This window comes from Zootermopsis nevadensis, unplaced genomic scaffold (assembly GCF_977971745.1).
Source record: "Zootermopsis nevadensis isolate Lab colony 2312 unplaced genomic scaffold, Znev_1.0 Znev_ptg000002l, whole genome shotgun sequence".
Lineage (NCBI taxonomy): Eukaryota > Metazoa > Arthropoda > Insecta > Blattodea > Termopsidae > Zootermopsis > Zootermopsis nevadensis.
Window position 1 is genome coordinate 1903621 of NW_028259134.1, and position 23090 is coordinate 1926710.

General features: G+C 45.6%; 1 long non-coding RNA gene across 1 annotated transcript in view; it reads left to right on the plus strand.

Annotated features, from left to right (window-relative positions):
- The window catches only part of LOC147875026 (uncharacterized), a 203929-nt gene extending 202732 nt beyond the window's left edge, over window positions 1-1197 (plus strand). Inside the window, exon 3 of the long non-coding RNA XR_015537596.1 lies at window positions 512-1197. This is a non-coding gene — a long non-coding RNA (uncharacterized LOC147875026). The remainder of the gene's footprint in view (window positions 1-511) is intronic.
- The last annotated feature ends 21893 nt before the right edge of the window (window positions 1198-23090 follow it).

The following is a 23090-nucleotide window of genomic DNA, read 5'->3' on the forward strand; positions in this document are numbered from 1 at the left end:
ATTTTCGGACACTGCACCTCCTGGGAACAGACTCAGGCTATGTACCCCACGCCTAGTCCCATCCTTTATCTTTTTATTCAACCCCTAGTGCTGTACCCCCCGCGATGCTTGGTTTGATGGGGCCCGGCCCCCAGCTATTGTGGCTCCAGGGGCTTTGCCCCACGGGCTACCTCTCCCCTGTATTAAGCCACCAGGCCCAGAGACCCATGTGTTTCTGTCGTCCTGGTAAAAGAATTAAGTAAGATAATTGTTAGAAAACATTGTTGCTTAACAGTGGCCTTGGATCACATTAGAGCAACAATGAATTATGTTATATGGCGTGTGGAGCACCTTTGGAATGTCAGTGTACTCTCAAGAACGCCGTTTTCCACTCGCCCCCCCCCCAGATATTTCCCCCAAATCTTGCTACACCTAAAAAACATTTTCTAATTTAGAAGGACTTCTTAAGAGTCTTCATAGTTTGCATGTTCAGTGGTTAAATTGAGGAGAATGGTTTTATGATTTTTTCCAGATACTTGAAGCACTGGGTTGGCTGTGACGAGCGGATCCTTCGGGACCTGCTGGTGTTGGCTGCTGTAAGATCAAAACTCACTGTACTTACAACAAGGAAATAGCTGAAATAGTCTGAACACTTCGGGCGATGGTAAAAATTGCTTTGTAGTAGTACTGAATATTGGTCCTGGTTATGACAGACATTCTTTAATTCGTACACATCATATTAACATACATAATAATTATAACACACATATAAAGATTTTATGTGTTTATTTAATATTCTAGCACGTGAACAAGACCAAGTACAAAGCGCATTGTGTGGAAACGTCTCTGACTTAATTTACAGTCCTTCAAAATTTTTATATGTTGCAAATTTCTTGGGCTGTACAGACCGAAACATGCCCACCCTCCATTTAGAGTCAAAGACTGTTTGTTTCTAGCGATTACTACGGGGTTATCAATTGTGCGACCCAAGTGAACCTGACATAACTATCGTCGGTGTAGATTAACATGACTCTCGAAACTGAATTAGTGTAAAGTACTTCAGGATACCAGTACGTCATCCTAACTCCGTTCTTGAGTCGTGTAACCTCTCCGTTTTGTCAGAGAATTCGACGTTATGAGAACAGTTGTTACCCAAACCGAAAGATGATAATAAAAACATTCATTTGGTAAGGAAATTATCAAATAAATGCAAATGTAGTAATTTACAAGTGTTGTTGAGTGCTTAGCTGTTAGGAAATGTTCCAGCACACAAACGCCCTGCCTCGGCGGAACCACCAAGTGTAAGACGCATATCCACAGTTTCGACGTTTCATTAACTCATTTTGCGCGGAATTCTCCTTAACTTCAGTATCCAAACTGACTTACAAATCACCTCGTAACATACGTATTTCCGTGATTCCTAGTAGTTGAGTAACCCCGAGGCATCCTAAATCATAACAAACCACAGATCTATGGGCACTATCAACGCAGACAAGTACGATACTCGCCAAGGTATTTCAAACCAGGAATCTCAAAATACAGACGTATTTGGATCAATTTGTCACTTGTTTGTGGTCACAGAACATCCTCAAATTTGAAAAGAGAATAACGAATCGGACAGTATATATGCATGCAGGAGGGCAGTTGTCCACAAAGACGTTATTGTTTTTGTTTCAACATGGCGCGTGCATCATAGGAAACATGGAGATACATCAAGCGCTTTCTAGCGTCAGTTACAAGAACTGCGCTCTCAACGGATTGTCAGAGATGACGTCATAGGCCCTAACCATTGTCAACAAGCAACCTTCATCTGTTTTGAGTGTGACACATTAAAATGTTATGTACGTATCGCTTAAAAACTTTAGGGATGCTTTGGAACTGTTTGTTGCTGTTTTAAAACACGCAAAATTCTAATGTGAATGACTTGAATCCACATTTTTGCAGTACGCACAGAAATTGTCATCGTGTACTGGAATCTTAACGATGCTCGTTTCGAGATTAATAGCAACTAAAATATATTGGAAATATATGGAAAATATCGTCGAATATTCGTTTTAAACGCTCTGCAAGTTCAGTTGAATAAGAATTCAGGAAATAAAAAAAATATATGGAAATTTCGTTCTTCCACGCCTTTCAAAAGCAAACGTTCTTTGATCGTATTGTAGAATCGGACTCAGTCTTCGCTTAAATTAATAGATTTTTTCCCCTATGTCATAGCGCTGTTCTTTATCAGTGTGTCGCTTTGTGAAGCTGACAAAAACAGAGACGAAGTAATAATAAATATAATAGTAGTCTAGTGAGTTCATGGAAACTTTGTACTTGTAAACGTAACAGACACAAACAATAAATCAGAGGAAATAAATGTCGCTTGTACCAAAATAACAAAAGAGAAAGTCAGATTGATGAACGGCGGAAATGGGGAGTGAAAATACATCGTTAAAAAGGAAGGGAAAATCAAAAGGCAATGAAAAACAGAACTGGAAACTCTGAAAGAAGTACGACCGACAAGAAGACGAATTGTGATGGAACCTGACAGAAGACACCCCCACCCTCTGGGGTTCTCCCTTAACCAGGCCGCGCTTAGAATCTCTTAAGAAACCTTCAAGTCATTTCACTCCCTCCCCCGATCTGAGCCACCTGCCCTGCGGGATGTGCTGATGGTTTTCAAATAATAAAAAAATTATTCCTTTTTATTTCTGTTCACGTGTGTGGAAGAATACTCATCATTAAATAACCCTCGTGCGTATAGACAGACACGGAGGAAGTTGGCTTTTTCATGTGGGCTCTGAGCGACAGATAAGCATACTTCTACAGACGTTTAAGTGATCTTTTTCTCTTCGCTATGCAGTTTAATTATATAAAAAAATGGGCTTACCTCAGCTAACAACTGAATTTTAAAATTGCGAGAGAAATATTTGGACATATTCGTTAAAATAAGGAGGCAACAAGAAGGAAGGGGGTGCTACTTCATTTGTATTGCTTGAGTTCAACCCTGAAGATGGACGCGTTACGTTTCTCCGAAAGCTAGTGAGCACCTTGAAGACTACACATCTTAACAAGCCCGTAAGACTGACAATCGACATTTTGGCCTTCGTGAGGACTTAACTCCCAAAATTTGTATTCATCTGTTATCATTAGGGCCAGAAAATACAAGAAGGAACAAAGTGTTTTGAGGGAAAGGAAAGTGTAATATTGGTATTTGTTGAGAATCTGATAGTCACTCATCTGGTAAAGAAATCCTCCACATTTCACGGAACATAAGAATCATTACATTGTTCACGAAAACCCACAATTCGACCGTGTCCTAGTTCGCATGAATCCTGCCCAACTCCTCAAAAACACTATTTATTTAATATACATTTTATTTTCAACCTCCCAAAGGAATCTTCAGTCTTTCCCATTAAAGTTTCGTACGCGTTTTTATCTCCCAATGCGTGCTACACGCCCTGTCAATTATATTGTCATAATCATACAAATTATAAAAGTATTTATTATATAAATTTATTCTCCCTTCGTGCCTCAGAGTAGAAGGAAGCTACACGCCTCTGTACAATCAATACATCTCTCCTTTCGAAGTTCTATAACCGACGCAGTTGATGCTGAGTCGTCATATAAACTGAATCAATTGTCCGCGCCAACAACTCGTTGCATCCTGTTTGAACCACTTCTACGTTCCAATTCTTTTAAGGGATTTATTTTTACTCAGTTTATCCTAAGTTAGGAAACTCAGCACATGGCGACTGCGGTACTAACTCACATTCCTTGCGCGAATCTTCACGACGACATCCATTTTAAGTGTTTTGTCTCGCCACGTGCTTGGATCAGGATGTAGGATCCCAACATTTACACAAAGTAGTGGAATACAGTTCCCTCATATTTTTTATTTTGTTGTTTGTTTTATCATCATTGTCTTTTAGATATTTTTACTAGCTAAGCCTATACTAGTTTTGAGAGGTGGAGACGTCATATTTAAAGAATTAAATAACTAGTGTCTTCGGACAGTGTTAAAATAATACCGGATCCAAGTCGGGCTTCTGTGAACATTTTCACGAGCGTTCCGGTTCAAAAATAGGCAAGGAATTGTTGACTAGCTGAGAGACTATTGACTTGAGGAGATAGTTATAGAATGTAGCGCCAGTACAGCGCTATGAAGTGAAATTATTTTGTTGTTAATTATTATCAAAATAATTGTATAGTCTTGTAAATGCACACGAAGAGTGAAGGAAGATTTAAAGTTCAGAGCATCCAGTTTGAAACCACAGGTCTATATTTAGAATCATGTTAAACATTTCCACTCTTTTAGCGATCCTGTTACTCGTGTATAAAAACAAACACGTGCTTCTTTTTAATAGAGCCTTAGAATATTTTTTGAATGGAGGGGGGTTGCTATCGCTTCGCCAGTCTTTGTATGGTTGTGGATGTTTATCTTCGCTTCTTAATGAGCTCTGATTCACGGCGCGCAGGAAAAATGCGACTTCAATAGAATTTTGATGAATTAAATGAACGTCTGACAGACGGCCATAATTCCAGACCTTGTTGCTACGAAACATGATGAGAAGGACATCTCTCAGCGAACTGCGAAATCTCGCAGGGACATTGTTCTTCATTGCGTCATCAGATCTCAGGGACACATTCAGCCTCATGTCAAATGGTAATTGGGACATCTATACTAGCGGGTAAAATGGTCTCCCCCCCCAAGCGCCTACATGGCGTATAATGGGACAGCTTTCCTTTTCTTTACTTACCATCCATATTTAAAGGATTTCTCCTATGTCTACAACCTGTACGCTGATGATACGAACGTCACTGCTCGATCAGCCAGCGTACAATAATACTATAATAATAAACTAAATAAAGTAATTACAAGTTTCGAGCCTTGGTTTGAAAAATGGAGGATCAAGATTAATGTCAATAAATGTTCGGTGGCATTATTCTTTAAACGGCTGACACACCTCCGCAGCCAAATACCCCTCTGAAGATCTTTGGAGCAACTATCCCCCGGGTAAATGAAGTCAAATACATTGGCGTCGTCCTAGACCGCAAACTCACCTACAGATCACATATAAGTAAAGCAGTGCGCAGAGCCAACCATAGGCTCAGATAACTCTACCTAATCCTTAAAGTCGTCAAAATTTACACCCCCGCAAAGCCGAAACCACTAAATAACTTCCAAGTTAATAACTTCAGCATTGTCTAATATACAGCTCAAAATTTCCGTCATTTCTGCCAATTATCGCACTGTCTTCACTCTTAAGTCACTTTATCTTTACCAGAAGGACGAGCGGGCATTGCCTGGGGACCTTCTAACTATAAGATGTTCTTTCTTCTTCCCCTGAAATCGAAGTGTCTCTCACAAATTTCCTCTTTGCAAATTCTACTCTTCTGCTCTGCAACCTCTGGTCCATGGTGAAGAGAGACGCACAGCTTCCTAACCTAAATTCTGAAAGTTCAAATTTCGATGCCTTTAAAATTAAACAGGTGGTACATCGTCTTCGTTCAGTTATTCAGCTGACACAGAAATTGATTTTATGAAACCTGAAGGCTATTACTGACCATTCTCGAATGTCCCACACTTGAAATTTGTCAACAACTTCACAGCTTACAACTTCAAGAACCACTTTCATATTTCCCTCCCAACTTCCTCTTAGTCTCTTCTCGTTGGGTTCTCCGACACAAATTTTGCATAAATTTCTCATCAACACGTGCTACGTGGCATACCCATGTCATTTGGTGAAGAGTTTGAATTATGAAGTGTCTTGTGAAATGTTCCCCCATGGTACCTTTTATACTGAGCACGTTTGATCATTTTACCACATGCCCCTTGCAAACTGAAAATTTTCCCGTGTTCTGCTTCGTCCGATTAAACTGAAACCTCTCCACTTCTGGTTAGGTTGTTTCTCCGTGAAACACTCTCGGACTGCTTTGGTATTGATACAGTCGTTTATAAATCAGACAACCTTCACTGACTTGCATCTTCCACTTTGTGTCCAGAATTCACAGGACGTGAGATCAAACAGCATACGGAACACGGTTCAAAGGGTTAAACACCCTTGTGCTGAGACACGTAAACCTAAATTCAAAGGTTGGCAAGAATTTTTTTTAAATACTTCCATCTTAACAGAGAAAACATAATAAATCTGAAGTGTTATAATGAAATTCCGAAAATTCATACGGTAATGCCAGTTATAATTTTTATAACTGGATGTTCTGTCAACGTAACTCGTTCGCTCCAACAAACTAATACTTTACAACAGACGCAAATTCTTACTTACGTGTAACCTTATTTTCATTTGTAGTGTTCTGTCTGACGACAGGTCCATATATTATGAACAGGATCCTTCCAACCTCTTCAGGTTGTCAGGGACCTGCTCATACATATATACATTCTTGGCAGAGATGATCAGAAGTGGTTTGCCATTGCCTTCTTCTGTGTGTGAGAGGAGAAATTGTTGGGATGCCACGGAGAAACCGGGGAAGTCCCCGGTGGAAAACTCCGTGATCCCTAGACCACGGCCTTGCCCAACACAAGTTATAAATTTGAGCACCACCGGGAATTGAACCCGGGACCCCAGGCTTACAAGGCTAGTGTTCTGACCGCTAGACCACCGTGGCGGTACGTGTAACCTATAAACAGATAAATTTCCACGTGCCACCATCAGTCGTCTTTATGAGATCAAAGCTTATCACAGACGTAAACAAAATTTAAAGAACCATAAAAATTATAGTCCCGCTGTGTGTCAATCAAAGGCACGAATTGATTCTAGGACACTAAATCCTGTCGTATTTCTTCGTAATGACGTCACTAAAAATTATGCAACCGACAGTAGCTACAGTTAGCCTTCTTTACGGGACCTCCAAATACAGATTGATCCAAAAGTCATGCAACCCATTTTAAAATATTTATTGTTGGTCGAAATTCAACAAATTCGACCAAATTATACACTCGGAGCAATATTTACTGATTACGTCCATCTTGCTGCTTAATCTGTTGCTCCGCTGACGTAAAATCGATATTCGGTGAAATCGATAGCCATGAGATGACAGACAGATGAGATTGATGAGTTTGCACAGATACGAGTGTTTATGTATGGAACGCGAGACAGACAAGAGATAAATGGCGCAGTCTGAGGAAAGACTCGTTGACTGAGTAGTTGAATGTGCAAACAGATGCTACGTTATGGGTAACCAATGAGAGAAACCAGAATCAACAAGTAAGCGATTCATGGAAAGGGATTCGTTCAAGTGCCCTAAAGAACATTTCTCAACACTCGGGGGAAAAAAAAAAACTGGTACAGGGCAATTATTTTTAACTAACGGTAGAACTGCGCATTAGAGGAAAAAGTATTGGTTATTCCTTCTTTTTTACGATAATATCTCAACTGCATAGGTTACGTTATATTTGGATTGGTGCAAACAAAAGCGGAAATCCTGACTTACGGAACACAACGTGGAATCCCATTTGGAAAAGCGAAATTCCTGTCCTTGATCTAAAGAATTCAAAGCGAGATTGATTCTTTTAACAACATATTCTGAAATTATTGATCGTGCATATTACTCAATCACGCTTCGTTTTAAAGTGGAGTTCTTGATGATATTTTATAACGATAGGAGATAACTGGAAATGGCTCGAGGAAGTGTCCAGTGTAATTAGCGGGGTTGAACCTTAGGTTCTGCTACCAGAGAGTTAGTTACTTACTTGGTTGAAAACAGCGTTGTTCATAGCCTGGTCTCTCACCATATGAAAATACATAGTCTGAGGATGTCTCAGAATGAAGTGTTGAGGAGAAATGAGTCCAGGGGATGAATCAAGATAAGGGAAAAGAAAACTGCGTAATGTGGCATAGTAATTTATACTCACAACCAATTATTTTAGGAAGACAAAATGAAGGGGATTGGATACGCAGAGGACATAAAGGCATTGAAAATGCGAACTTCACACGGGGTTGTAGCCGTGGAAGCTGAATGTGGCAGACACAGAGGTGGATGGGAAAATAGCAAGAAAGACGATGTGGGACTTTCGACCGAATTCATCTGGATAATCGTTCGGGTGACGAAGAGATCGGAGACTTTCCTAATCTGCCGTGCGACCATCAGTCTATGAAGAAGCACTATTCAGTCAATTAGAGATAAAATGCCCTCAAAATATGAGAAGGTAAACACTTGGGCCCATACGGTGGTCTAGCGGTTAGAACGCTGGCCTTGTAATCCTGGGGTATCGGGTTCGAATTTATAAATTGTGTTGGGCAAGGCCGTGGTCTAGGCAACACGGAGTTTTCATCCGGGGGCTTCCCCGGTTTCTCCGTGGCATCCAAACAATTACTCCATTCACACACAGAAGAAGGCAATGGCAAACCACTTCTAAATCATCTGCCAAGAACGTATATGAACAGGTCCCAGTCCGAGAAAAGGATGGAAGGATTCTGTTAATATGGACCTGTCGTCAGACAGAATACTAAATAAAGAAACTTGAGCGTATTATTCAATTTTAAGGACAAAGAAAGAAATTGAAGTTCTGGCTGGTGGTACGAAGTAATATAGAATATACATGAAAATTTTGCCATTTTTATTATGTTTATGCAATACGCAGAAACGAAACATCTATTGATTGGCAATGCCTTTGATATTCTGCAGTATTTGGCTCCCTTGGTGTACTGAAGTGTTTTTATCTCTGCTCTTAGAAACGATAACATTTTTATTGAGTGGAATATTATTTCAGGTGAAATTGATATGCTGTTTATTGCCTCTAGGAATTTGTCAGTTTATTCGTTTAAAATGTCTGTTCTTCCATTCTACCGCTGATCTATTTGTGTTATAAACTAGTCTGAGGTAATATAATAGAATGTGCTGATGGGAGGAGAGAGGGAGTGACGTGGGAATTTTGTCGAGGAGGCGACATATCAAAAAAGTAAGGGAGTTAATGTAGTTGAAAAGGGGATCATAGAATCAGCGTAGACGTCAGGATATCGAACGGCCTCCGGGTTTGACTGACGCAGACAGACAGAAAGCCAGACGATGAGCCTACAATCACTCACAACACGAACTAGAAACGAGGTAGGGGGACTAGTGACGTAATGTTCCTGCCCCGGCCAAATGCAATTCCCGACAAAATTGAAAATTGACTTGGATGTTTCCCCGAGATCGTGTAACGCTGTTAGCGCGTTCCACACTGGCGGTAAGTGTTTCTTTATGCGATTTTATGTTTTCTTTGAATATACTGAAAACATCAAAATAATTAAAATAGTACGTCTGTAACAATTTTTTTTCCGGCTTACTTCTGTCTCTTAGTGTCTGTCTTTTGCCCTCCTTAAAAGGGTGGTCGAAAATTCAAGCATCCCATTCGTGACAAATGTTCTATTAAAACTGAACTGCATTTAAATCTGAAAGCAAAAAAAAAGTTATTTTAACTGCTGTAATTTCCCAACGCGTTCAGCGATGTACGCAATCCCTGTTTCCCTTATCATTGATTCCATCCGGTGAAGAATTTCTGCAGTGACGTCTCGAATAATTTGTGTGAAAAAGATCCACTATTGAAGTCCTTTTTCCTTTTGAAGTTCCTTCAATTCGTGCATTATATATACACTGTATGGATGAAGATTTAAAATATTCGTAGCCTTATGTACGCATACTTTCATAGGATAATTCACTCTGAGGGGAAAATTTCCTCAGTGACTTTCGCCTAGAGTATAACAGTTTCACGGTAATTGTCCAAACTACGTATCGTCACAACGCTAAAGATCGATTCGGTTTCTGTCCTGCACGCTTCCAGGGTCATGGAAACACAACCAGAGAATATGTTGTCGATTATTTTGTCAAAGATGATTTGGGAAACATATCTCTAAGATCATTCTGGAAAAGAACGATCTCTCAGATAATCTTTGACAATGAACACTCGCTGCACTCGAGAAAAAGACATCCTTGCACTTCGATTGTTTGAAGACAACTGACGGAGTGGCGCGAGCAGGTTACAACATGACGCGATCTGCGTGGGTGACAATTCCCGGTTGACCGAGGAAGAAAGTCTCTGGTCTAATTGAAATCATCTTTATTTTCATGTTACCTGCACAGTCCTGGTCTCATTATGTCATCTTTTTTTTTAAAAAAAATTCCAAATTTAGTAGTCACACTAATCCTTTGTCATATTGCAGGGGTTTAAAATCTGTATATTCCCGGTGTAAAGGCGTGTGGAACAATTGAAAGGGCACCAACCACGAATATCAGGATAGTCTGTTTTCCAACCTAGCCGGAGTCATGGTTATCCCTTAGATAACTTAACAAGGCTGTTTCAGCGTCAGTGGATTTCATATTGAATACAAATCTGGTTTACAGTTAAACGAGGATTAATTCTTCGAAACATTGCAACCTTGTTTGTAGAATACCAGACGATGGGCAGAGTCTAAAGACGGAGTAATTCGGATTGATTTCTCGTGTGTCAAGATTTTTGTACATAGTTTTATAAGCATACATCTGAATCGTTTGCGGCTTCACAGAGTCAAATTGTCTAAAGAGATTTTTGTTAATATATTTGGCAGCTGGTAATGCAAGGATGGCAGGAGTTGTTTTAAAAAAAAACAATAGGGAATTTGATTTCCTTGTGTGCACGTTTGAGGCTTCCACGTAGCTCATTTCCAAAAGAAAATTGAGTGATACCGGGGATCGAGTCGTTCCGTGCACACGTACACAACCACCGACTATTTTAATCTTCCACATTTGCCCCCCAAAGATATCTATTATGGCCTATTAAACGATATATTACTTCCGCAGTGATGCAATGACGAAGACATTTTCATGTAGCTTGAGGAGGGATTTAGTTGTGTGCATTGCAGTCGTTACAAAGCTAATTTATGTTTTTTTGACGTAAATACGTCTATATTTTAGGGTCAGTGTCATTCGGTAAAAATGTAACGAAAACGTGCAACGAAAACGTGTAACTTCATTGTTATGTTACCTTGGAAACGTCATGTGTTTATCAACAAATAAACAACAATGGTTACCTACATAGTTACCTTACATTACCTTGATGCCACGGTGGTCCAGCGGTTAGAACGCTGGTCTTGTAATCCTGGGGTCTCGGGTTAGATTCCCGGCGGTGCCCGAATTTATAACTTGTGTTGGGCAAGGCCGTGGTCTAGGCAATACGGAGTTTTCCTCCGGGGGCTTCCCCGGTTTCTACGTGGCATCCCAACAATTACTCCATTCACACACAGAAGAAGGCAATGGCAAACCACTTCTGGATCATCTGCCAAGAACGTATATGAACAGGTCCCAGTCCGAGAAAAGGATGGAAGGATCCTGTTCATATGGACCTGTCGTCAGATAAAACACTAAATAATAATAAGATGAGGTGGTCTAGCGGTTAGAACGCTGGCCTTGTAATCCTGGGGTCTCGGGTTCGATTCCCGGCGGTGCCCGAATTTATAACTTGTGTTGGGCAAGGCCGTGCTCTAGGCAACACGGAGTTTTCCTCCGGGGGCTTCCCCGGTTTCTCCGTGGCATCCCAACAATTACTCCATTCACACACTGAAGAAGGCAATGACAAACCACTTCTGGATCATCTGTCAAGAACGTATATGAACAGGTCCCAGTCCGAGAAAAGGATGGAAGGATCCTGTTCATATGGACCTGTCGTCAGATAGAACACTAAATAATAATAAGATGAGGTGGTCTAGCGGTTAGAACGCTGGCCTTGTAATCCTGGGGTCTCGGGTTCGATTCCCGGCGGTGCCCGAATTTATAACTTGTGTTGGGCAAGGCCGTGCTCTAGGCAACACGGAGTTTTCCTCCGGAGGCTTCCCCGGTTTCTCCGTGGCATCCCAACAATTACTCCATTCACACACTGAAGAAGGCAATGGCAAACCACTTCTGGATCATCTGCCAAGAACGTATATGAACAGGTCCCAGTCCGAGAAAAGGATGGAAGGATCCTGTTCATATGGACCTGTCGTCAGACAGACCACTAAATAAATAAATACATTACCTTACCTTACATTACATTACCTTACATTACATTACATTTATAATAATATTTAGAATAAAGCCAATATATAAACTTCCTTTCCGTATAGACGTATTTACGTTAAATTCTCCGGACCCGTGGTTCCACTGACAATTTTTTTTTATAAAACTTGTTGTTTAAATTCGAAATTGCGTCATATCTCTGCGCAATAAAATATCTTTGTTATCGGCTTAACTGCACTTATATAGTTCTTCAGTCGTATCTTGACACCGAAGTCTTTAATACAAATAGCACGTGAACCATCTATGAAGGGCAAAGTAGGCTATAAAAGATTCTGCCGTTATGACTTCAAATCGTACTCATATTTTTCATTATTTTAATTTTTGAAATAAGAGGCTCTTGGTAGGAGAGCTCGGGGAACGTTACAACAAAATATTAGATATGATTTATTTCTAAGTGTTTAATGGTTTGTGGTGCATGTTAATTACACAACCTTTGTGGAGATAAACACGAAAGAGGCGTCCCAGCCTTAATGAGTGGTTACTGAAAGAGAGTCGTTAACTAAACCATAAAGAAATACACAAATAAAAAACAGTCTTAGGTAAAACAGCGGGCATAAGGTCTTTAACGAGAGAAATAAAACATCAGAGAAAATAAAAGTTTCTTTAAAACTCATTTACGTTATTGAGATAACATTTTACGACATTTCACTCCAAGGAGCAAGCAGCAATAAGAACAAATAATCAACGCACCTGCATGTGTTTCACGCCTGCGCCGACATCGTGGGCTATTCTAGAAGTTTGTCTTGTGCAAAAATGTTTATTTTTTAGGCAAACCCGTTTCTCGGAGGAAAAATGAAGTTTTCGTCGATCATTTAGTATTGAGCCGATTAGATCGTCTATGCCCTACCTTATCGGCTTTCTCCAATTACATCGGCTCCCACGTTGCCCTACGCGAGTATGTCGCATGGAAAAATAGCCAAGACACAACCAATTGGCAGGCAGACGCCTGTTGGCAAACACCTGCTAGTGGGAATTCGCCACCCTCTGGTAGGCAGCTGACCGTTGGCAAGAAACTAACGGGTGGCACAATTTCGACCGATAGCTGGTGGCCTTGCCTCTCCTTGCCTCGCCTTACCTCGCCATGCCTCGCATTGTCTCTCATTGCCAGGCCTTGCCTCGCCTGGCCTCTCCATGCCACGCCTAGCCTCGGCTGACTTCGCCTGGCCTCGCCGTGCCTCGCCTTGCCTCGCTTTGCCTCACCTTGCCAGGCCTGGCCTCACCATGCATCGCCTTGCCTCTCCTTGCCAGGCTTTGCCTCGCTTTGCCTCGGCTGACTTCGCCTGGCCTCGCCGTGCCTCGCCTTGCCTCGCCTTGCCTCCCCTGGCCTCATCATGCCTCGCCTGGCCACGCCTTACATCGCTTTGCCTCCCCTGGCCTTACCTTGCCTCGCCTCGCCATGCCTCGAATAGTCTCGCCTTGCCTCTCCTGACCTCGACTTGCCTCGCCTTGCCTCGCCTTTTGACGTGAAAACGTCTTTAAAATCGATGCCGGGTGTGGGGAGGAATTCGCGCCGAAATGAGCTACAGGTTCTGTCGAAGTAATTTCAAACTTAAATAACTCGGCTAAAAATAGCATGAAAGTTTGTGCCAGTACCGCTCCGACATTCGTGGCGGCCGAATGTCGCGAACTGCGCAAGCGCAAAGTGAACCCATGATTTTCGACTTTCCGGATTCGACACGTGTCCATAAACGGGATCATATCTCAGATACTAATTATCCGATCTGAGTGAACCAAATGTTGTTTTGAAGAGGAGTGTGTATGTTACACACTCCAAGTGTGTCTCAAAAACTCAAAAAGATACGAGGCTGTGAATTTGAAAAAGTTTGAAAATTTTCAGATTTTCTTAAAATGTCGCGATATATGAGGGCAAAGTACAACCAGAATTACAAAACTCGGGCACGAATGCGTAGAGCACAAAATTCCAAAGAGAATGACATCAAAAACGCCGGGCCCGGACCCAAAACCAACGCGCAGTACTGCCGCGAATATAGACAACGTAAGCGGGCTCTGACAACTCAGGCGGCATCTGACGAGCCTGGGTCAAGTATGGATGTGGATTTCGTTACTGATGAGATGGAGAGTACAATGGAGATCGACCCAGACCCATCGGATCCACTTGGCATACCCAATATGGGGGCCCAAAATTGGACTTGTACCGGGGCCGACAATCACTTCAAAAAACATTCTTAGACAACGACATTGGCAATAAATGTGACATTTGCGACATGCCGCTCGTATTGATGGGCGATTTCAACACTAGCGAAGAAAATTTAGAACTCTTACGTGCATACCTTGAGAAGTTCTTTAAATTTAACTAGTGAATGATTTGGACAAACCAACCACGCAAGAAAAAACTTGTATAGATTTGACATTTCGAAGAGGTATTCAAATAATTTCCAAGCCATATATATCCTAATTCTCATAGCACTAACCTGTATTCAATAAATGTAAGTTGCAAATGGATTAAACGATTCAAAACAAAACTTTTCTTTAATTTCAATATACTATACACGAATGACGTTTTCACGAAAATAACTGCGGCAGTGTCCGACACTGCCTATCAATTTTTCTTTCGCCTTTCTACGCCTTGCCTCGCCTGAATTGGCCTCGCCTTTCCTCTCTTTGTCTCGCCTTGTCTATCCTTGCCAGGCCTTGAATCGCCTTGTCTCGCCTTCCCCGGCTGAAATCGCGATGCCTCGAATAGCCTCGCCTTGTCTCTCCTGAACTCGCCTTGCCTCGCCCTGCCAGGCATTGCCTAGTCTTGACTCCCCTTGCCTCGCTTTGCCCCGCCTTGCCTCGCGTTGCCTCGCCATGTCTCGCTTTGCCTTGTCTATCCTTGCCAGGCCTTGCCTCGCATTGCCTCGCATTGCCTCGTTTGCCCTCGCCTTGCCTCGCCTTGCTCGGCTTGCCTCGACTTGCCTCGGCTGGCCTCGCCTAGCCTCGCCTGGCTTCGCCTTGCCTCGCCTTGCCTCACCTCGCCTTGCTTAGCCATGCCTGGCCTGGCCTCCTCGCATTCCCTCTAATTGCCACGCCTTGCCTCGCCATATCTCGCCTTGCCTCACTTTGCCTCACCTGGCTTCGCCTTGCCTCGCCTGGCCCCGCATTGCCTCGCCATGCATCGAATTGGCTCGTCTTGCTTTGCCTTGCTAGCCTTGTCTCGAAGTGCCTCGGCTGAACTCGCCTGGCCTCGCATTGCCTCGCCTTGCCTGGCCTTGCCTCGCCTAGCCTCGCCATGCTTCGAATAGCTTCGCCTTGCCTCGCATGACCTCGCCTTGCCTTGCCTAGCCATGCCTTGCCTTGCCTCCCATGGCCTCACGTTGCCTCGTGTGGTCTCGCCTTGCCTCTCCTTACCTCGCCTTGCCTCTCCTTGCATCGCCTAGCCTCGCTTTGCCCGCCTAGCCTCGACTTGCCTCGTATGACATCGCCTGGCCTCGCCTAGTATCGCCTGGCTTCGCTTTGCCTTGCCTTGCCTCTCCTTGCCTCGCCTTGCCTCTCCTTGTCTCGCCTTACCTCAGCTGACCTCGCCTCGCTTTGCCTCACCTGGCACCGCCTTGCCTCGCCTTCCCTTACCTCGAATTGCCTGGCCTTGCCTCGCCATCCCTCGCTTTGCCTTGTCTCTCCTTACCAGATTTTACCTCGCATTGCCTCGCCTGGCCTCGTCTTGCCTCGCCTTCGCCTTATCTCGACGTGCCTCGGCTGACTTCGCCTGGCCTCGCCTTGCCTCGCCTGTCCTTGTCTCGCTTTGCCTCGCCTTGCCTCCCCTAGCCTCACCTTGACTCGCCTAGCCTCGCCGTGCATCGCATGTCCTCGCCATGCATCGAATAGCCTCGCCTTGCCTCGCTTGACTTCGCCTTGCCTAGCCATGCCTCACCTTGCCTCCCATGGCCTCACCCTGCCTCGGCTTGCCTCGCGTGGTCTCGCCTTGCCTCTCCTTGCTTCGCCTTGCCTCGCCTTGCCTCGCCTATCCTCGCAATGACTCGCCATGCCTCGCCTTGCCTTGTCTCTTCTTGCCAGGCCTTGCTTCGCCTTGCCTCGCATTGCCTCGATTGGCCTCGCCTTGCCCCGCCTTGCTCGCCTTGTCTCGACGTGCCACGCCTGGCTTCGCCATGCCTGGCCTCGCCTCGCCTCGCCCGGCCTTGCCTCTCCTTGCCACCCCTGGCCTCCTCTTGCCTCGCCTGGCTTCGCCATGCGTCGAAAAGCTTAGCCTTGCCTCGCCTCGACTCCCTTGGCCGCACCGTGCCTCGCCTGGCTTCGCCTTGTCTCGCGTGTTCTCGCCTTGCCTCCCCTGGCCATACCTTGGCTCGCCTGGCCTCGCCTTTCCTCACCTTGCCTCGCCTTGCCTGGCTTTTCCTCGCCTCGCCTCGCCTTGTCTCTCCTTGTCAGGCCTTGCCTCGCCTTGCCTCGGCTGACCTCGCCTGGCCTCGATTTGCCTCGCCTTACCTCGACGTGCATCGGCTCAACTCGCCTGGCTTCGCCTCGCCTCGCCTTGCCTTGCCTCGCGTCGCCTCGCCTCGCCTGGCTTCGCCTCGCCTCGCTTTGCCTCTCAGTGCCTCGCCTTGACTCAGGTCGCCTCGCCTTGACTAAGGTCGCCTCGCCTGGCTTTGCCTTGCCTCGCCATGCCTCGCCTTGTCTCTCCCTACCAGGCTTTGCCTCGCCTTGCCTCTCATTGTCTCGTCTGGCCTCGTCTTGTCTCGACGTGCCCCGGCTGACCTCGCCTGGCCTCGTATGCCTCGCCTCGCCAGGTCTCGCCTTGCCTTGTCCTTCCTTACAATGATTTGCCTCGCATTGCCTCGCCTCGCCTTGTCTGGCCTTGCCTTGTCTCTCCTTACAATGATTTGCCTCGCATTGCCTCGCCTTGCCTGGCCTTGCCTCACCTCGCCTTGTCTGGCCTTGCCAGGCCTGGCCTGGCCTTGCTCACTTTGTCTCGACGTGTCTCGGCTGACCTCGCCTGGCTTCGCCTTGCTTCACCTTGCCTCGCCTGGCCTTCCCTCGCCTCGCCTGTCCTTGCGTGGTCTTGGCTCGCCTTGCCTCCCCTGGCCTCGCCTTGTCTCACCTTGCATCGCTTTGCCTCGCCTTGCTTCCCCTGGTCTCACCTTGCCGCGCATAGCCTCGCGAAGCCTCGCATGGCCTCGCCATGCCTCGAATAGCCTCCCTGCCCTAACGTTCCTCGCCTGTCTTCGCCATGACCCGCCATGCCTCGAAGAGTCTTGCCTTACCTAGCTTGACCTCACCTTGCATCACCATTCCTCGCCTTGCCTCACCTGTCCTCACCTTGCCTCGTGTGGACTCGCCTTGCCTCTCCTTGCGTCGCCTTGCCTCGCCATGCCTCGCCTTGTCTTTCCTTGCCGGGCTTTGCCTCGCATTAACTCGCCTGGACTCGCCTTGCTCGTCTTGTCTCGACATGGCTCGCCTGGCCTCGCCATGCCTCGCCTGACCTCGCCTTAACTCGCCTCGATTTGCCTCGACCTGCCTTGCCTCGCCTCGCCTTGAATGTTCTTGCCTGGCGATTTATCGCCTTGCCTCGCGTGGTCACGCCTTGCCTCTCCTTGCCTCGCCTTGATTCGACATGACTCACCATGCCTCGCCTTGCCTTGACTCTCCTTTCCAAGCATTGCCTCGACTGGCTTCGCCTTGAATCTCCTAGCTTGCCTTGTTTCGACATGCCTCGAATGGCCACACCGTGCCTCTCCTGGCATCGCCTGAACTCGAATGGCCTCGAATCGCTTCGTCTTGTTTGGCCTTAACTCCCCTGGCCTTAACTTGCCTCGCCTTGCCTCCACTGGCCTTATCATGGTTCGCCTGGGCTCGCCATGCTACGCTATGCCTCGAATTGCCTCCCCTTGCCCACACCATTCCTCGCCTGGCTTCACCATGCTACACCAATCCCTGAATAGATTCGCCTTGCTTCGCTTGACTTCGCCGTGCCTCGCCTCGCCTCAACTTGCCTCGCCATGAATCGCCATGCCTCTCCTTGCCTTGTGTCTCCTTACCAGGCCTTGCCTCGCCTTGCCTCTCTTTGCTACGCGTCGCTTTGCGGACCTTGCCAAGCATAGATTGCCCTCGCTTTCTTGCACAGCTTCGAATAGCCTCGCCTTTGCATGGCATTGCCTCGCCATATCTCTACTTGCCTCCCCTGGCCTCACATTTAATTGCCATGCCTCAAAATAGCCTCGACGTGCCTCTCCTAACTTCGCCTTGCCTCATTTTGCCTCACCCTGCCTCGCCATGCAACGCATTACTTCGCCTGAATTGGCCTCGCCGTCCCTCGCCTTGATTCGCCTTGCCTGTCTTTGCCTCGCCTTGCCTATCATTGCCTCGCCTTGCCACTCCTTGCCAGGATTTGAGAAGTCAATTGTCCCAAGTCTTGAGAAGTGCGTATCCCAAGTCTTGAAAAGTCACTTGCCCCAAGTCTTGAGAAGTCAGTTGTCCAAAGTCTTCAGAAGTCACTTGTCCCAAGACTTAAGAAGTCACTTGTCCCTAGTCTTGAGAAGTCACTTGTCCCAAGTCTTCAGAAGTGCATGTCCCAAATCTTGAGAAGTCACTTGCCCCAAGTCTTGAGAAGTAACTTGTCCCAAGTCTTGAGAAGTGCGTGTAACAAGTCTTGAGAAGTCACTTGTCTCAAGCCTTGAGAAGTCATTTGTCCCAAGCCTTGAGAAGTCACTTGTCCCAGGTCATGAAAAGTCATTTGTCCCAAGCCTTGAGAAGTCACTTGTCCCAAGCCTTGAGAAATCACTTGTCCCTAGCATTGAGAAGTCACTTGTCCCAACCCTTGAGAAGTCACTTGTCCCAAGCTTTGAGAAGTCACTTGTTCAAAGTCTTGAGAAGTCACTTGCCCAAGACTAGAGAATTCACTTGTCCCAAGCCTTGAGAAGTCACTTGTCCCAAGCCTTGAGAAGTCAATTGTCCCTAGCCTTGAGAAGCCACATTTCCCAAGCCTTGAGAAGCCAAATTTTCCAAGCCTTGAAAATTCACTTGTCCCAAGCCTTGAGAAGTCAATTCTCTCAAGCGTTGAGAAGTCACTTGTCCCTAGCCTTGAGAAGTAACTTGTCCCAAGGCTTGAGAAGTCAGTTGTCCCAAGCCTTGAGAAGTCATTGTCCCAAGCTTTGAAAAGAAACTAGTCCTAGCCTTGAGAAGTCACTTGTCCCAAGCCTTGAGAAGTCAATTGTCCAAAGCCTTGAGAAGCAACTTGTCCCAAGCCTTGAGAAGTCACTTGTCCCAAGCCTTGAGAAGTCACTTGTCCCAAGCCTTGAGAAGTCACTTGTCCCAAGTATTGAGAAGTCACTTGTCCCAAGCCTTGAGAAGTCACTTGTCCCAAGCCTTGAGAAATCACTTGTCTAAAACCTTGAGAAGTCACTTGTCCCTAGACTTGAAAAGTCACTTGTCCCAAGCCTTGAGAAGTGCGTGCTCCAAGTCTTGAGAAGTCAGTTGTCCCAAGTCTTGAGAAGTATCTGGTCACAAGCATTGAGAAGTCACTTATCCCAAGCCTTGAGAAGTCACTTAACCCAAGCCTTGAGAAGTCACTTGTTCGAAGTCTTGAGAAACCACTTTTCCCAAGCCTTGTGAAGCCACATTTCCCAAGCCTTGAGGAGTCACTTGTCCGAAGCCTTGAGAAATCAATTGTACCAAGCCTTGAGAAGTCAATTGTCCCAAGCCCTGAGAAGTCACTTGTCCCAAGTCTTCAGAAGTCACTTGTCCCAAGTCTTGAGAAGTCACTTGTCTCAAGCCTTGAGAAGTCACTTGTCCCAAGCCTTGAGAAGTCACTTGTCCCAAGCCTTGAGAAGTCACTTGCCCCAAGCCTTGAGAAATCACTTGTCTAAAGCCTTGAGAAGTCACTTCGCCCAAGCCTTGAGAAGTCACTTGTCCCAAGCCTTGAGAAGTCACTTGTACCAAGTATTGAGAAGTGCGTGTCCCAAGTCTTGAAAAGTCACTTGTCCCAAGCCTTGAGAAGTGCGAGCCCCAAGTCTTGAGAAGTCACTTGTCCCAAGTCTTGAGAAGTCACTTGCCCAAGTCTTGAGATGTCACATTTCCCAAATCTTGAGAAGTCACTTGTCCCAAGTCTTCAGAAGCATCTGGTTCCAAGCATTGAGAAGTCACTTGTCCCAAGCCTTGAGAAGTCACTTGTCCCAAGCCTTGAGAAGTCACTTGTCCCAAGACTTGAGATGTCACTTGTCCCAAGACTTGAGAAGTCACATGTCCCAAGCCTTGAGAAGTCACTTGTCCCAGCCTTGAGAAGTCACTTGTCCCAAGCTTTGAGAAGTCACTTGTTCAAAGTCTTGAGAAGTCACTTGCCCAAGATTAGAGAATTCACTTGTCCCAAGCCTTGAGAAGTCGCTTGTCCCAAGCCTTGAGAAGTCAATTGTCCCTAGCCTTGAGAAGCCACATTTTCCAAGCCTTGAGCAGCCACATTTCCCAAGCCTTGAAAATTCACTTTTCCCAAGCCTTGAGAAGTCAATTCTCTCAAGCGTTGAGAAATCACTTGTCCCTAGCCTTGAGAAGTAACTTGTCCCAAGCCTTGAGAAGTCAGTTGTCCCAAGCCTTGAGAAGTCATTGTCCCAAGCTTTGAAAAGTAACTAGTCCTAGCCTTGAGAAGTCACTTGTCCCAAGCCTTGAGAAGTCAATTGTCCCAAGCCTTGAGAAGCAACTTGTCCCAAGCCTTGAGAAGTCACTTGTCCCAAGCCTTGAGAAGTCACTTGTCCCAAGCCTTGAGAAGTCACTTGTCCCAAGTATTGAGAAGTCACTTGTCCCAAGCCTTGAGAAGTCACTTGTCCCAAGCCTTGAGAAATCACTTGTCTAAAACCTTGAGAAGTCACTTGTCCCTAGTCTTGAAAAGTCACTTGTCCCAAGCCTTGAGAAGTGCGTGCCCCAAGTCTTGAGAAGTCAGTTGTCCCAAGTCTTGAGAAGTATCTGGTCCCAAGCATTGAGAAGTCACTTATCCCAAGCTTTGAGAAGTCACTTGATCCCAACCCTTGAGAAGTCACTTGTTCGAAGTCTTGAGAAACCACTTTTCCCAAGCCTTGTGAAGCCACATTTCCCAAGCCTTGAGGAGTCACTTGTCCCAAGCCTTGAGAAATCAATTGTACCAAGCCTTGAGAAGTCAATTGTCCCAAGCCCTGAGAAGTCACTTGTCCCAAGTCTTGAGAAGTCACTTGTCTCAAGCCTTGAGAAGTCACTTGTCCCAAGCTTTGAGAAGTCACTTGTCCCAAGCCTTGAGAAGTCACTTGCCCCAAGCCTTGAGAAATCACTTGTCTAAAGCCTTGAGAAGTCACTTCGCCCAAGCCTTGAGAAGTCACTTCTCCCAAGACTTGAGAAGTCACTTGTACCAAGTATTGAGAAGTGCGTGTCCCAAGTCTTGAAAAGTCACTTTTTCCAAGCCTTGAGAAGTGCGAGCCCCAAGTCTTGAGAAGTCACTTGTCCCAAGTCTTGAGAAGTCACTTGCCCAAGTCTTGAGATGTCACATTTCCCAAATCTTGAGAAGTCACTTGTCCCAAGTCTTCAGAAGCATCTGGTCCCAAGCATTGACAAGTCACTTGTCCCAAGCCTTGAGAAGTCACTTGTCCCAAGCCTTGAGATGTCACTTGCCCCAAGACTTGAGAAGTCACATGTCCCAAGCCTTGAGAAGTCACTTGTCCCAGCCTTGAGAAGTCACTTGTCCCAAGCCTTGAGAAGACACTTGTCCCAAGCCTTGAGAAGTCACTTGTCCCAAGCATTGAGAAGTCACTTGTCCCAAGCGTTGAGAAGTCACTTGTCAGTAGCCTTGAGAAGTCACTTGTCCCAAGCCTTGAGAAGTCAGTTGTCCCAAGCCTTGAGAAGTCATTTGTCCCAAGCTTTGAAAAGTAACTAGTCATAGCCTTGAGAAGTCACATGTCCCAAACCTTGAGAAGCCACTTGTCCCAAGCCTTGAGAAGTCACTTGTCCCAAGCCTTGAGAAGTCACTTGTCCCAAGCCTTGAGAAGTCACTTGTCCCAAGTATTGAGAAGTCACTTGTCCCTAGCCTTGAGAAGTCACTTGTCCCAAGCCTTGAGAAATCACTTGTCTAAAGCCTTGAGAAGTCACTTGTCCCTAGTCTTGAAAAGTCACTTGTCCCAAGAATTGAGAAGTGCGTGCCCCAAGTGTTGAGAAGTCAGTTGTCCCAAGTCTTGAGAAGTAGCTGGTCCCAAGCATTGAGAAGTAACTTATCCCAAGCCTTGAGAAGTCACTTGTCCCAAGCCTTGAGAAATCACTTGTCCCAAGCCATGAGAAGTCACTTGTTCGAAGTCTTGAGAAGCCACTTTTCCCAAGCCTTGTGAAGCCAAATTTCCCAAGCCTTGAGGAGTCACTTGTCCCAAGCCTTGAGAAGTCAATTGTACCAAGCCTTGAGAAGTCAATTGTCCCAAGCCCTGAGAAGTCACTTGTCCCAAGTCTTGAGAAGTCACTTGTCCCAAGTCTTGAGAAGTCACTTGTCTCAAGCCTTGAGAAGTCACTTGTCCCAAGCCTTGAGAAGTCACTTGTCCCAAGCCTTGAGAAGTCACTTGTCCCAAGCCTTGAGATGTCACTTGTCCCAAATCTTGAGAAGTCACTTTTCCCAAGCCTTGAGAAGTCACTTCTCCCAAGCCTTGAGAAGTCACTTGTCCCAAGCCTTGAAAAGTCACTTGTTCCAAGCTTTGAGAAGTCACTTGTCCCCAGCCTTGAGAAGTCACTTATCTCAAGCCTTGAGAAGTCACTTGACCCAAGCTTTGAGAAGTCACTTGTCCCAAGCCTTGAGAAGTCACTTGTCCCAAGCTTAAAAAGTCACTTGTCCCAGCCTTGAGAAGTCACTTATCCGAAGCCTTGAGAAGTCACTTGTCCCAAGCCTTGAGAAGTCACTTGTCCCAAGCCTTGAGAAGTCACTTGTCCCAAGCCTTGAAACGCGAAGAAAACTAAGTATTTTCGAAATTTTCGAAACAATTTTGAATTTAGCAAAGACGGGTGAGGCACAGCCCTAAACAAGCAGAGAAGACTTGGAACAAGAACTTCTCAAGACTTGGGACAAGAACTTCTCAAGACTTGGAACGAGTGACTTCTCAAGACTTGGGACGAGTGACTTCTCAAGACTTGGGACAAGAACTTCTCAAGGCTTC